Consider the following 11,558-nt stretch of genomic DNA (forward strand, 5'->3'; position numbering starts at 1 on the left):
TCATTGTTTAAATCCTGTAATAAGCTATTGACGTCTTTATGACGAAAGTTTAGACGACATCAATAAATCCGTAGAGATGGTTGTCGCCATTTTCTGTAAATGCACCTGTGCTTCAGGATACAGCAGATATTATTTTGTTCAAAGATTAATAATTACAATGTCAGCTCTGAAACAAAGTAAGGCCCAGTGTCGCCATTCGCGATGACGTTCGCGAAAACGATAATAACAGCAGGTTCTTTTGATGTCGACCCTTACGTAAAGCAAACGACAAAAGTTGTTCCGGTAAGTAGCAATTCATCATAATATATGTAGCTTATAGTCTATGACTTACCTCAGTAATTGGCATAAATAATTTACTATTTAACAAGAAATTAAATATTGTTAGTTTATTATATCTGAATATATATTTTTTTAAAAGAACACAATTTGGAAATAGTGAAGTGATAAACAAATTAATCATATACATTCATTTTTCTTTACAGCTCTATAGAAGATATGCAAGGCAGGATTCCAGTACAGCGGTCCATCAATTTTAGGTACGTATTCCAAGGTATTCAAGACAGGTAAGTATTTTCTTAAACAGTTTTAGCAGAAAATATTTATTAGATTAAGTTAGTTTAATCATAGAATTTTCGATGTAATAGTAACTTTAAAGTAGGTTTAGGTTACGTTATTTTTCTTTTCCAGACGTTAGGGTTTTGTATTTATTTATATTGTAATACTGTTCCATATATAACACTAGTACTTAGTTGATACAAATTCTTGTGATGGACTGTATTTTAAAAAGTAGTTTAGTTAGTAAGTAGAGTTTGAAGTTTTCTTTGGAAGTTAGGTTAGGTTTCAGCAAAAAGGAAGATATGCTTGATAACTTCTATAAATCAGTACTGACTATACTAACACTTATTTTTTTATTTGTATATTGATTCTTTTAAAACATGTTAAATAATGTATTTTAATTTTCTTTACAGATTCCGAACGAATTGCAGCTGATTCCTCTCCATCCAACATGTTCCAAATATGTTACTAATATAGTAATCGTTTTCATCACGATACATTACATAAACATTGTGGCACCACACTTAAATATTATTTATAATCGCCACATACTCTTCATAATTTTAGCTGCAATCGCAAGCTAACATATTCTTCATAATATACATATTTATTAAAATTACAAGTTTGATATGGAATAGGAGGGATGTCAACAGCATTGTATTATATTTCTTAAAATGAAGGTATGTTACAATAATATGCAGTTATGGAATTCATCAAGCTATCAATATACAAAATTATTGGTAAGTTGTTCATGCATATTCTCTGATTCGATCACTCATTACTTACTAACCATGCTGCATCCAGAAAAGATCTGTGAGATTATCGAAATTCTGAGGTCATTTTAACTAGAATTTAGAAGGCAGTAGTATGTCTTAGATCTTCACGACATTCATAATTAGTGGCATTATATTATGGGAAGAATGGACCTTCCCATATAATGTTATCACTGCTGCATCATTATTTTCTATTCACGACTTTAACACACAAATATTCAAAAATTTTGGCTATTTAAAGTTTAAGATTTACCTGTTTGCTTTCCACACTTATTATGCACTTTTTTTTAAAAAAAAATTACCAGGTCTAAACTTAGCTTCACTAAAGGTTTTGTAAATAATTATTTTATATTTTTAGTTTTGAAGATTAAATATATCTTGTTTCTGTTTATTTTGTATGTTAAAAATTCATCAAACTCTTCTTGCTAAACAGTAATCTGGAAACTTTCTTATTCAGTCAACTAACATCAGATAATCGAAATTTAAAATTAAATGTAATAAAATAAACTTCTTCTTCTTCTTTTCTGTAGTATATAATTGTGCTCATTAAATAAATCGCTGATCCCAGAGAAATTTAAACTATTTAAAATAATTATAAAATTAATACTTGAACGAAAATGAAACAAAAACAGATTAATTATTTCTGTAACGAAAATAAACAAATAGTGTAACGCTATACAAGCGGGGCGTTACAACTAGTAGTTCCACTTAGAATGCATGACGCACAGAATCAAACTTCCGAACCCAACACATCTGATCAACCACTAACTATTAAACAGCTTCTTGCTTTCATTTCTCTTTCTCTACAAAACATCCATTCGTTTGCACGTCCATTAGTTCTACAACACATCCAGTATGCTGCTCTATCAGTCATCCATATTCAGTTTCAAGCGACTTAGAATGGTCCAACTGCCTACTTTCATACATTCCCATCTTCACAAACCTTCTAAATATCATCACAGTATGGACATTATGGGTACTGTTTTTCTGTTTGTTAACATACATTCTCTCTGAGTCCCACAAAATACTATTTGAACAACTGTTACTCGAGGGGAAACTCAATGCTTTTCTCCTTAACGAAACACATCTGACTCCTAAAATGAAATGCAAAATACCAGGGTATATGATCATTCACAAAGATAGTACCTTACCAGCACGTCGGATAAATGGCAAGGTAGCTGTTGGGTTTTCACCTCACATCCCATATCGTATCCACACTCCAGCAATTCATAACCTCCCAGAAAATCTAGTAATCACTCTTGCGGGAGCTTGTACTGGTATCGCTTCCAGCATAATTTCCTACTTGACTAAAGTTGACATTTCTTTGGACGAATTAAATGTTGTTGGCTGTGATGGTACTGTTACCAATACAGGATGGAGGAATGGTGTAATTCGGCAAGTTGAACTTCATATAGGTAGACCGTTGCAGTGGGCTGTATGTCTTCTCCATTTTAATGAGTTGCCTCTCCGCCACTTATTTCAACACGTTGATGGGGAAACAACAGGTCCTAAAGCCTTTAGTGGGCCGATCGGTCAACTGCTTAATGGCTGTGGAAGATTACCTGTAGTTGAATTTGAAAGAGTTGACTGCATAATCCCTGAAGTAGACCGTTAAATTCTCATCAAAGACCAGCAGTACCTTTTGGATATTTCAAGATCAGTAAATGGAGGGGAATGTCCGAAAGACTTGTCCTATCGAGACCCTGGCCCTATGTCGCACTCAAGATGGATGACAACCGCAAACAGAATTCTTAGGTTGTATATGAGTACCGAAAATCCCTCAGAAGGTCTTAAAGAAGTGGCACTTTTTATATTGCGTTCGTACGTGCCTTTGTTGTTTAAAATTAAAACAAACCATTCATTTTCAGATAGTAAGAAACATCTTTTTGAAGCAATTGCTACAACAAGATACCTCCCTGAAACTCTTCGGCAAATGGTAGAGCCTGTAATTGAGAGAAACGCATTTTTTGCCCATCCAGAAAACTTGTTCTTGACTATGATAACAGACTAAAGGAAATATATTAGAGAACTTGCTCTTAGACGAATAATAAAGGCAAGATAGGCAGAAACGAAAGGAAAGACAATCAGGGACTATTTGAGCGTGTGCTGCTCACTAGGCTGAAACATTATGCTGAAGTATATTCTCTGATACCCACAAATCAATTTGGTTTTCGCCTACAACACAGTAAGACAGCACAATTAGTGAGAATAGTAGACTACCTAACCACGGTTTCCTACGATGGCAATATGTACTGGAAGTGTACTTCGATATATCAAAGGCTTTTGATCGGGTATGGTTCTCAAGACTATTGTACAAACTACTATAACAAGGTATTGCTGATCCATATATCAAACTACTAAATTCCTACCTCAAAACCGTTATTTTAGAGGTCCTACTGCTAAATTCCTACCTCAAAACCGTTATTTTAGAGGTCCTATGGACAGTCTTCCTTCTGCGAGACCAATTAGAGATGGGGTACAATAAGGAGCAGTACTTTCCCCGTTACTCTACACTATATACAGCAGATGCACCTGTATACCATCGCTGCTTCCCCACAACCTACGCAGACGATACTGAGTTTTTCACTCTCAGCCATAAATTAAATTTCTGCTACCGATTCATGCAGGAACAACTCAACGCATTCCAAAACTGCGCAAGGAGCTGGAGATTGCAAGTAAGTGCGAAAAAAAGTGTGGCTGTTGTGTACACTAAACGAAGACATCAAGATCATCCTACATTATATTTTAAAGGGAGACACATACCTGAATCCCCGCATGCAAAATATTTAGGAATCCGTTTGTACCAAGGCCTCATCTTTTCCACCCATATCTCAGAAAGTAAACAACGTGTAATCCGCAAATTATTCGCCTTGTACGTAATGTTATGCTGTGCATCTCTCAGCTATAAGACAAGAGTACATATCCTTAAAGCAATAATACTATCCACCTTAACCTATGCTTCTCCGGCCTGACAGCACGCAGCTCCAAGTCATATCAAAACCTTAGAAAGCGTACAAACCAAAGCAGGTCGCATAATCACTGGTCATGATAAATATACCAAAACCAACCAAATATTAGAAGATCTAGAACTACACAGTATACGTGAGGTCCTCACACATCTACATATCAACATATCCGGAGAAAGATACCCAGACGAATCAATGCAGCATTCGCTACTATAGGAGCAGCCCACTTGCATCGCAATGTACATCGTACACTCCGTCCGTGATCAAACTAATTAAGATTGATATTACCTGTCCAGCGACAGTTGTTGGCTCAGACATCAGTGGTAGAGAGCAAATGATGTAATAAAAACAACCCATCAATCATTCCAACCCATATATTAAAACAAAACTCATCGAGTCTAGAGCCACGGCCCGATACTCGAATCAAAACCTGACAAATAGCCATAACCGTGACCGTGACCCTGAGAAGATCATGGCAGACTCAGGCTCAATTGGAGGTCGTAAGAACAAGGGAAAATATAGTTACCACAACTTGTTAGCGGACCCTACACGAGCACTACCAAGGTGAACCCACGCAAGGACCAATCTTCAGCTCGTGCTAAGAACACAATCAAGCATCATGTCAAACGGACCGACTCAGTAGGATCGATTGAATCAGCAGCATCTGTAGTCTTTCATTCATCGATCCGATCGGTCACCGCAAACATAAGACAAGAATGATAGCTACGCCACCCGTCTTCAACATTCTCCTCCTGCGAAGAAGCACCACGTGGATTCTTTAACAGAATTATACTCAGGACCACTGGATATAGGAGCCACCATATCCAAGAGAATCAGCAGGCAGCTTCAACTTACTCGATGCTCATTACCAGCTTCGATCCAAAGCCAACACTCCAAAGATGGTTGTGGTCCAACTTCGAAAATACCTGCCACGGGCATCCATTGCACACATCATCTACATCAGAAATGGTATTATTTTTAAGACAACAGATCCATCACTGTATAGGACGATCAGGAACAAGGTACCGATCGACACTTTTCGCAAAAACGCGAAGTTGGAAGCACTCAACACACCTCGACGGAAACAACCTCCGCCCCCACGACGCCCAATCCTTCTTTCAGTTGTCATACGCGGAGTAGATACATCATATGGAGATGAGGAGACCCAAGAAGAACTTAACCTCGACGGACACACGATCACCAATGTACTTAGGATTCGCAATGACCGAGGCCGAACGTATATGGTTCGTGTGCTCACTTCACATCAAGAGACGATTGATGAACAGCTGGCATCCGGATCATCAATTTATAACCACACGCACCGAGTAGAACCTTCACGGACTACTCCTTCTATGCCAGTACGGTCCGAACGCTGCCAGTTGTATAATTCACACCAAACGATAGATTGCAAAAATACAAGTAAATGTGGGTACTTCGCCGACCTCACAATACGCGCGCTTGGAATAATCTTCATCAACCTTCCAAATGTGCTATCTGTAATGAGCAACATCCAACATACAACTACAGGTGTAAAACAAAGCCAGAACCTGCTCAGGAACGTCCTGAGTTGATTGTCCCACTGAAACCTCCGGTCCAACCACATAACACTCCGCATCCGCTCAACTCTCCCGTTAATCTCGATCAACTTCTTACTTTCTTAATACTGGCGTTATAAAATATCCACCTATTTCTCAGTCCTCATATATTTCAACAAATTGTACTTAAAGCCAAAACTCCCTTCCATGTTTCTTTCACTGCTTCTTATTCAGGAAATACTGCGCATTTTCATAAATCCCATGTTTCATCCATCGATTAAATTCCTTCCTGTTATGGCTCTAGTCCTTTTGTTTCTCAATATACGTTCCCTTCTAAAAAAAACAAACTTCTATTAGAACATCTTATTCTTGAACAGCACGTCACGGCATTCTTAACTAACTAACTAACTAACTCTATGGCCTATGGAACCCGGAGGTTCAATGCCGCGTTCACAAAAGCTCTCCACTGACTTCTATCCTTAGCTAACTGCATCCAGTTTCTACTTTGTATTCCAATCTCAGCGAGATCCATCTTAATATTGTCCCCCCATCTGCGCCTAGGTCTTCCTAATGGTCGTTTTCCGATTGGTCTTCCTTTCAAGACTTTGAAAGTGTTTCTACTTTCTTCCATTCTAGCTACATGACCGCCCACCTAAGCCTCCTAGACTTGACGACTCTTACAATGTTGGATAAACCATATAAATTTTGCAGTTCCTCGTTATGAAGTTTCCGCCATTCTCCATTGCCGTTCCCCTTGGGTCCGAATATTCGTCTCAGGATCTTGTTCTCAAATACTTTCAGTCTATGTTCTTCCTTCAGAGTAAGTGACCATGTTTCGCAGCCATACAAAACAACAGGCATGATTATCGTTTTGTATATTTTAAGCTTTCAAATTCCTCGACAGAATTCGTGACGATAAGAGATTTTGAAACCAAATAGTAACACGAATTGCCTGCTTTTAGTCGACATTTAATTTCTCCGTGAATATGATTTTCTTATGTTAATATTATTCCTAGATATTTGAAACTATCCACTTTATCAAGAGTATTATTCAATATTTTAACGCATCCATAATTTGCTGTATTCCGGTCCCGACGCACTTCCATGTATTTAGTTTTCTCTGCATTTACTTCTAAGCCCATGTCCCTGCAAGCGTTTAATAAGATCTCTGCATTTCCTTCTATTGTTCTCCTATCATCACCTATTAAATTTACATCATCAGCATATGCCATAACCTGGTGAATAACGTTCAACTCTAGGCCCTGGTTGCTATCTTTGATTTTCCTTATAGCGTATAGCAGAACGAAGTTAAATAATAATGGCGACAACGCATCTCCTTGTTTTAGGCCATTTTCGACGTGAAAGTTCGTGGACTAAAATTTTCTTACCCGGACTTTACTTTGGGATTCATCTAAACATATCTTAATTAATCTAATTAGCTTTCTCGGTATTCCAAGTTCTGTAAGAACGTTGTATAATGTTTCTCTCCTAACCGAGTCGTACGGCTTTTCTAAAATCAATAAATAGTTGATGTACCGGGGTATTGTATTCCCACTTTTTTCGAGTATTTGTCGAATGGTAAATATTTGGTCGATAGTTGATCGATTTCGTCTAAATCCGCACTGATAATCTCCAATAATTTCATCTGCGTATGGGGTCAGTCTTGCTAATAGAATATTTGAAAGGATTTTATAGGATGTTGACAGAAGAGAGATGCCTCGATAATTATTACAGTCAGTTTTGTCGCCTTTCTTGCGAATTGGAACAATGATTGATTCTTTCCACTCTTGTGGCAATTCTTCCTTGTTCCAGATAAGGAGAATTAATTTGTGATCTTGTTCCACAATATTTCGCCTCCAGCTAAAATTAACTCAGCCGGAATTTAATCTACACCCGGAGATTTGTGTTTCTTTAATTTCTTTATAGCGGTTTCTATTTCTACTAGGTTGGGTTCTTGAATATACGGTTCTGCGGTGTGTATCTCCTTTTCTGCACTAACACTAGTTTTTGGTTGCGTGTTAAGCAATTCGTCAAAGAAATATTTCCATCTATTTAAGATTCTATCCGTGTCAGTGAGAACTGTACCGTCAGATTTCTTTAATATATAAGCACGAGGTTGATAGCCTTTCTTAAATTCGTTGATTCCCTGATACATGTCCCGTATGTTTTTATTTTTACTATTATCTTCAAGTTCCTTAATTTTGGCTTTCAGAAAATCGCGTTTCTTTGTGCTAAATGTTTTGGAAGTTTCCCGCCTGATATCTGCGAAATTTTGTGTAGTTATTTCATTCGGATTTTGTAGCCAGCGTAATTTTGCTTGTTTTCTCTTTTCTGCTAGTTTTATGCATTCCTGGTCGAACGATGGTTTGTTCCTACGTATTTCCGCGTGTTCCAAGTTTTCTTTTGCTGAAATTTTAATGCTATCTCTAATTTCAATCCAGGTATCCTCAACACTAATGCACTCCGAATCTGCTAAAGCCGAGAATCTATTCGAAACTTCAATCTGGTATTTCTCTCTCACCTGGCTCTCTTCTAATTTCTTTAAATTGAATCTCTCCGTTTTCGGACAATGAATATTACTTTTATTGAACGATAATCTCTCTCGTATTATCGCTGCTACCAGGTAGTGGTCAGTGTTACAATCAACCCGTCTAAACGACCAGACATCAATTATGCTAGATTGCCTTCTTCTATCTACTAAAACGTGATCAATTTTGATTATGTGTTTTCCCGTCTGGTGATCTCCAAGTGTATTTACGAATGTCGCGATGTGGGAATTTTGTACTCTTCACGATTAGGTTTTTGGATGTTGCAAAGTTCACGAGTCTAACACCGTTGTCATTACTTTCCTTATGCAGACTTTCGTTCCCTATAATCGGTTTGAAAATATCCTCTTGTCCTACCTTCGCATTGAAATCCCCTAATAGAATTTTCATATTGTATCGCGGGAGTTGGCCACTAAATGAAACTTTTCTTACTTCGTCCCAATCCTGCCGATTACCACATTATACAGTGATCCATGTGGAAAACACTGTTCCGGCACTACGAGTCAAAGGAGGAGTATCCATTACAAATCACGAACAAACTACCAACTATTCAAGCTGGATTCTGTCCACTCTATAGCACTGCTGACCAATTACTCAAACTTTCTACACTACTTGTCAACCATTTTAATAAGCGTTTACCTACCATCTGTTTCGATCTCCTTTGATATTGAACGAGCGTTCGATACTGTTTGGCATGAGGGTTAATTTATAAACTCAAACGTCTGCTTCTCACAGCTATGTCCAATTAATAGCCAATTTTCTACATCAACGCCAGGCTATCGTTCAGTTCAACATTGCAAAGTCAAACATCTTTCAACTCCGCGCCGGTGTGCCCCAAGGATTTGTTTTATCTCCTTGATTATATATTCTTTATGTAACCGACATGCCTCAACCTCAGCCCCCACTATATGCCTTACAATTTTACTGATGATACCGCTTATATAGCATTGGGATCTTCTGTTGACCGCATTAATCAACTCCTACAACCAGCTTTGGACAAACTAGTTAGATGGTGCTTGAAATGGAAGCTCAAGCTGATTTCAACCAAGACTCAAATGACTCTCTTTGGGCTCAAACGCAATAAATACTGTAACAGTCGCAATCCGGAACGTCTACATTTAACTCTTTTTGACTCTCCATTCCCAATTTAAAACAGTGTCAAATATCTGGGAGTAATATTCGACAAACATCTTACTTGGAAGCCCCATCTGAAACAATTGGAAGCTAATATCCGGCTCCATTTGAACCTTTTACGAAACCTTAAAGGTACGACGTGGGGTCTAAATACAAAACTTCTACTGCTGACATATAAAATCTTTGTACGCCCAGCAATCACGTATGGACATCTTGCCTGGTTATCAGCAGCACCAACTTTCTACACTGAGAAAAAAAATGTAGGTGGCATACTTAAAAACGTAGGTTACATTCGTAATTCCTGTAGTTTCTGGACTTAACGTACAACCGTATATAACATCCTGCAGCAAACGTATAACTGAAAAAGTATGTATTATACGCACTGTCTGCATAAGTGCAATGACATCATTCGTGTGACGTCATCTGCAGTAACAAGTATATACGGAGGTGATATCTAGCTTTGTGACGTCAGGATCGTATGTAGCATGTCGGTTAATAATGACGACACTCACTGACTATCAGGACGGAGCATAATTTCAAGAAGTATGCAATATACGTTCTGTACGTATGTTTCTTGCGTTCAATCCCGAGACAGCATCTATAATGTACTTGTGCCCCGTACGTACGACTAGATACAGTATACGTATTGTACGTATGTATTATACAGATTTTCCTTATGTCGCACACAGCTTGTCCCGATACAGCATACAGAATATCCGTATGCACCATACAGAGTGCACATATGTAGCTTATAGACTGTCTGCATGCAGCATATAGATTATACGTACGTCGCGTACAGGTTGGCCATATGTAATGTATGGATTGGATGTATGTAGCTTATAGATTGTCCATATGAAATATACGGATTTTACCTGTATCGCATACGTATTGCCTTGTTGTAATATATGGATTGGACATATTCAGGATCTAGATTGTACGTATAGTGCACCATTATTGAAGTGCTACAACATACTGCAAAATGCATGATACATTCTTACTGTAATGTTGTCGCATATTGTTTTTCTCTGTATGGAAACAAAAATAGTTTAAAATATGGTTGATCTCCTTTGTGCCAATAATAATAAAATTAACAATACTACACTTTTCAAATCTTAGTTTGGAGCAGTGAAACTGTCAAAAGAAATGTATTTACCTGCAGGGTGTCCTGTAAGTTTGGGCTTCCTGCTAATTCGTTGGAAAGCTACTGCAAAGCCAACTGTTGAAAAGTGACACAAGTGTTAATTTTAAAAGTATGGGCACAAAGAAGGTTAACCATATGTTAAACTATTTTCGTTTTCATACAGAGTAAATCAATATGTGATATATTACTGTAAGAATTTATCATATGGTTTGCAGTTAGTTAGTTGCAGCACTTCAATAATAATGCAAAATGCACAGCCATATACAATCCTATATTCAAACTCAAACAAGATTTACGTACAATCATTTATTAAGTTGTTATCATCCATTGCTTGTACAATATAAAGATTATTTTACCTCATTCTTTTCCTTAATAGTATCTTCTTCTAAAGTGCAGTTGTTACCACAAGAGGCCTGAATAGAATTTTCCAGAAATAACTTCTCTGTACATTTTAATTAACAGGTATGTATTTTTTTTAATATCGCAATAATTGAAAGTATGCTGACAGCCGAAAACGTGTTCGCTCACAAAATGATTCCTACTCAGTGCTCGCCATTAAAAATGCGACACCAAGAAGGAGACTGGATAGCTTCACCAAAGCTCCCAGGCAGATACCTAATAGTAAGTGCAGAATATTCTTAAACGTCCGCTGTATTCGCTGTGACAACGTGGTGACAGCGGAGGCGTTGTGCAGCCATCGACTAAACATATTTATCCTTCCCTGCTCTAGACATTCTGCAAATTTGGACTTTCCGGGATGCATCCTTCTTAGTGCAACATTTTAAGCAACGAGCAGTTTAACAGTCTCATACATTGCTTAAAGAAAGAGCAATGATTCTCAGAATTACTCAGAAGATATATATGCAATAATTTAAAACGGTTATTTCAATCTTTGCAATTCAGAGCAC

This window comes from Thermobia domestica, chromosome 18 (genome assembly GCF_964235325.1).
Source record: "Thermobia domestica chromosome 18, izTheDome1.hap1.1, whole genome shotgun sequence".
In the NCBI taxonomy this organism is placed as follows: Eukaryota; Metazoa; Arthropoda; class Insecta; order Zygentoma; family Lepismatidae; genus Thermobia; species Thermobia domestica.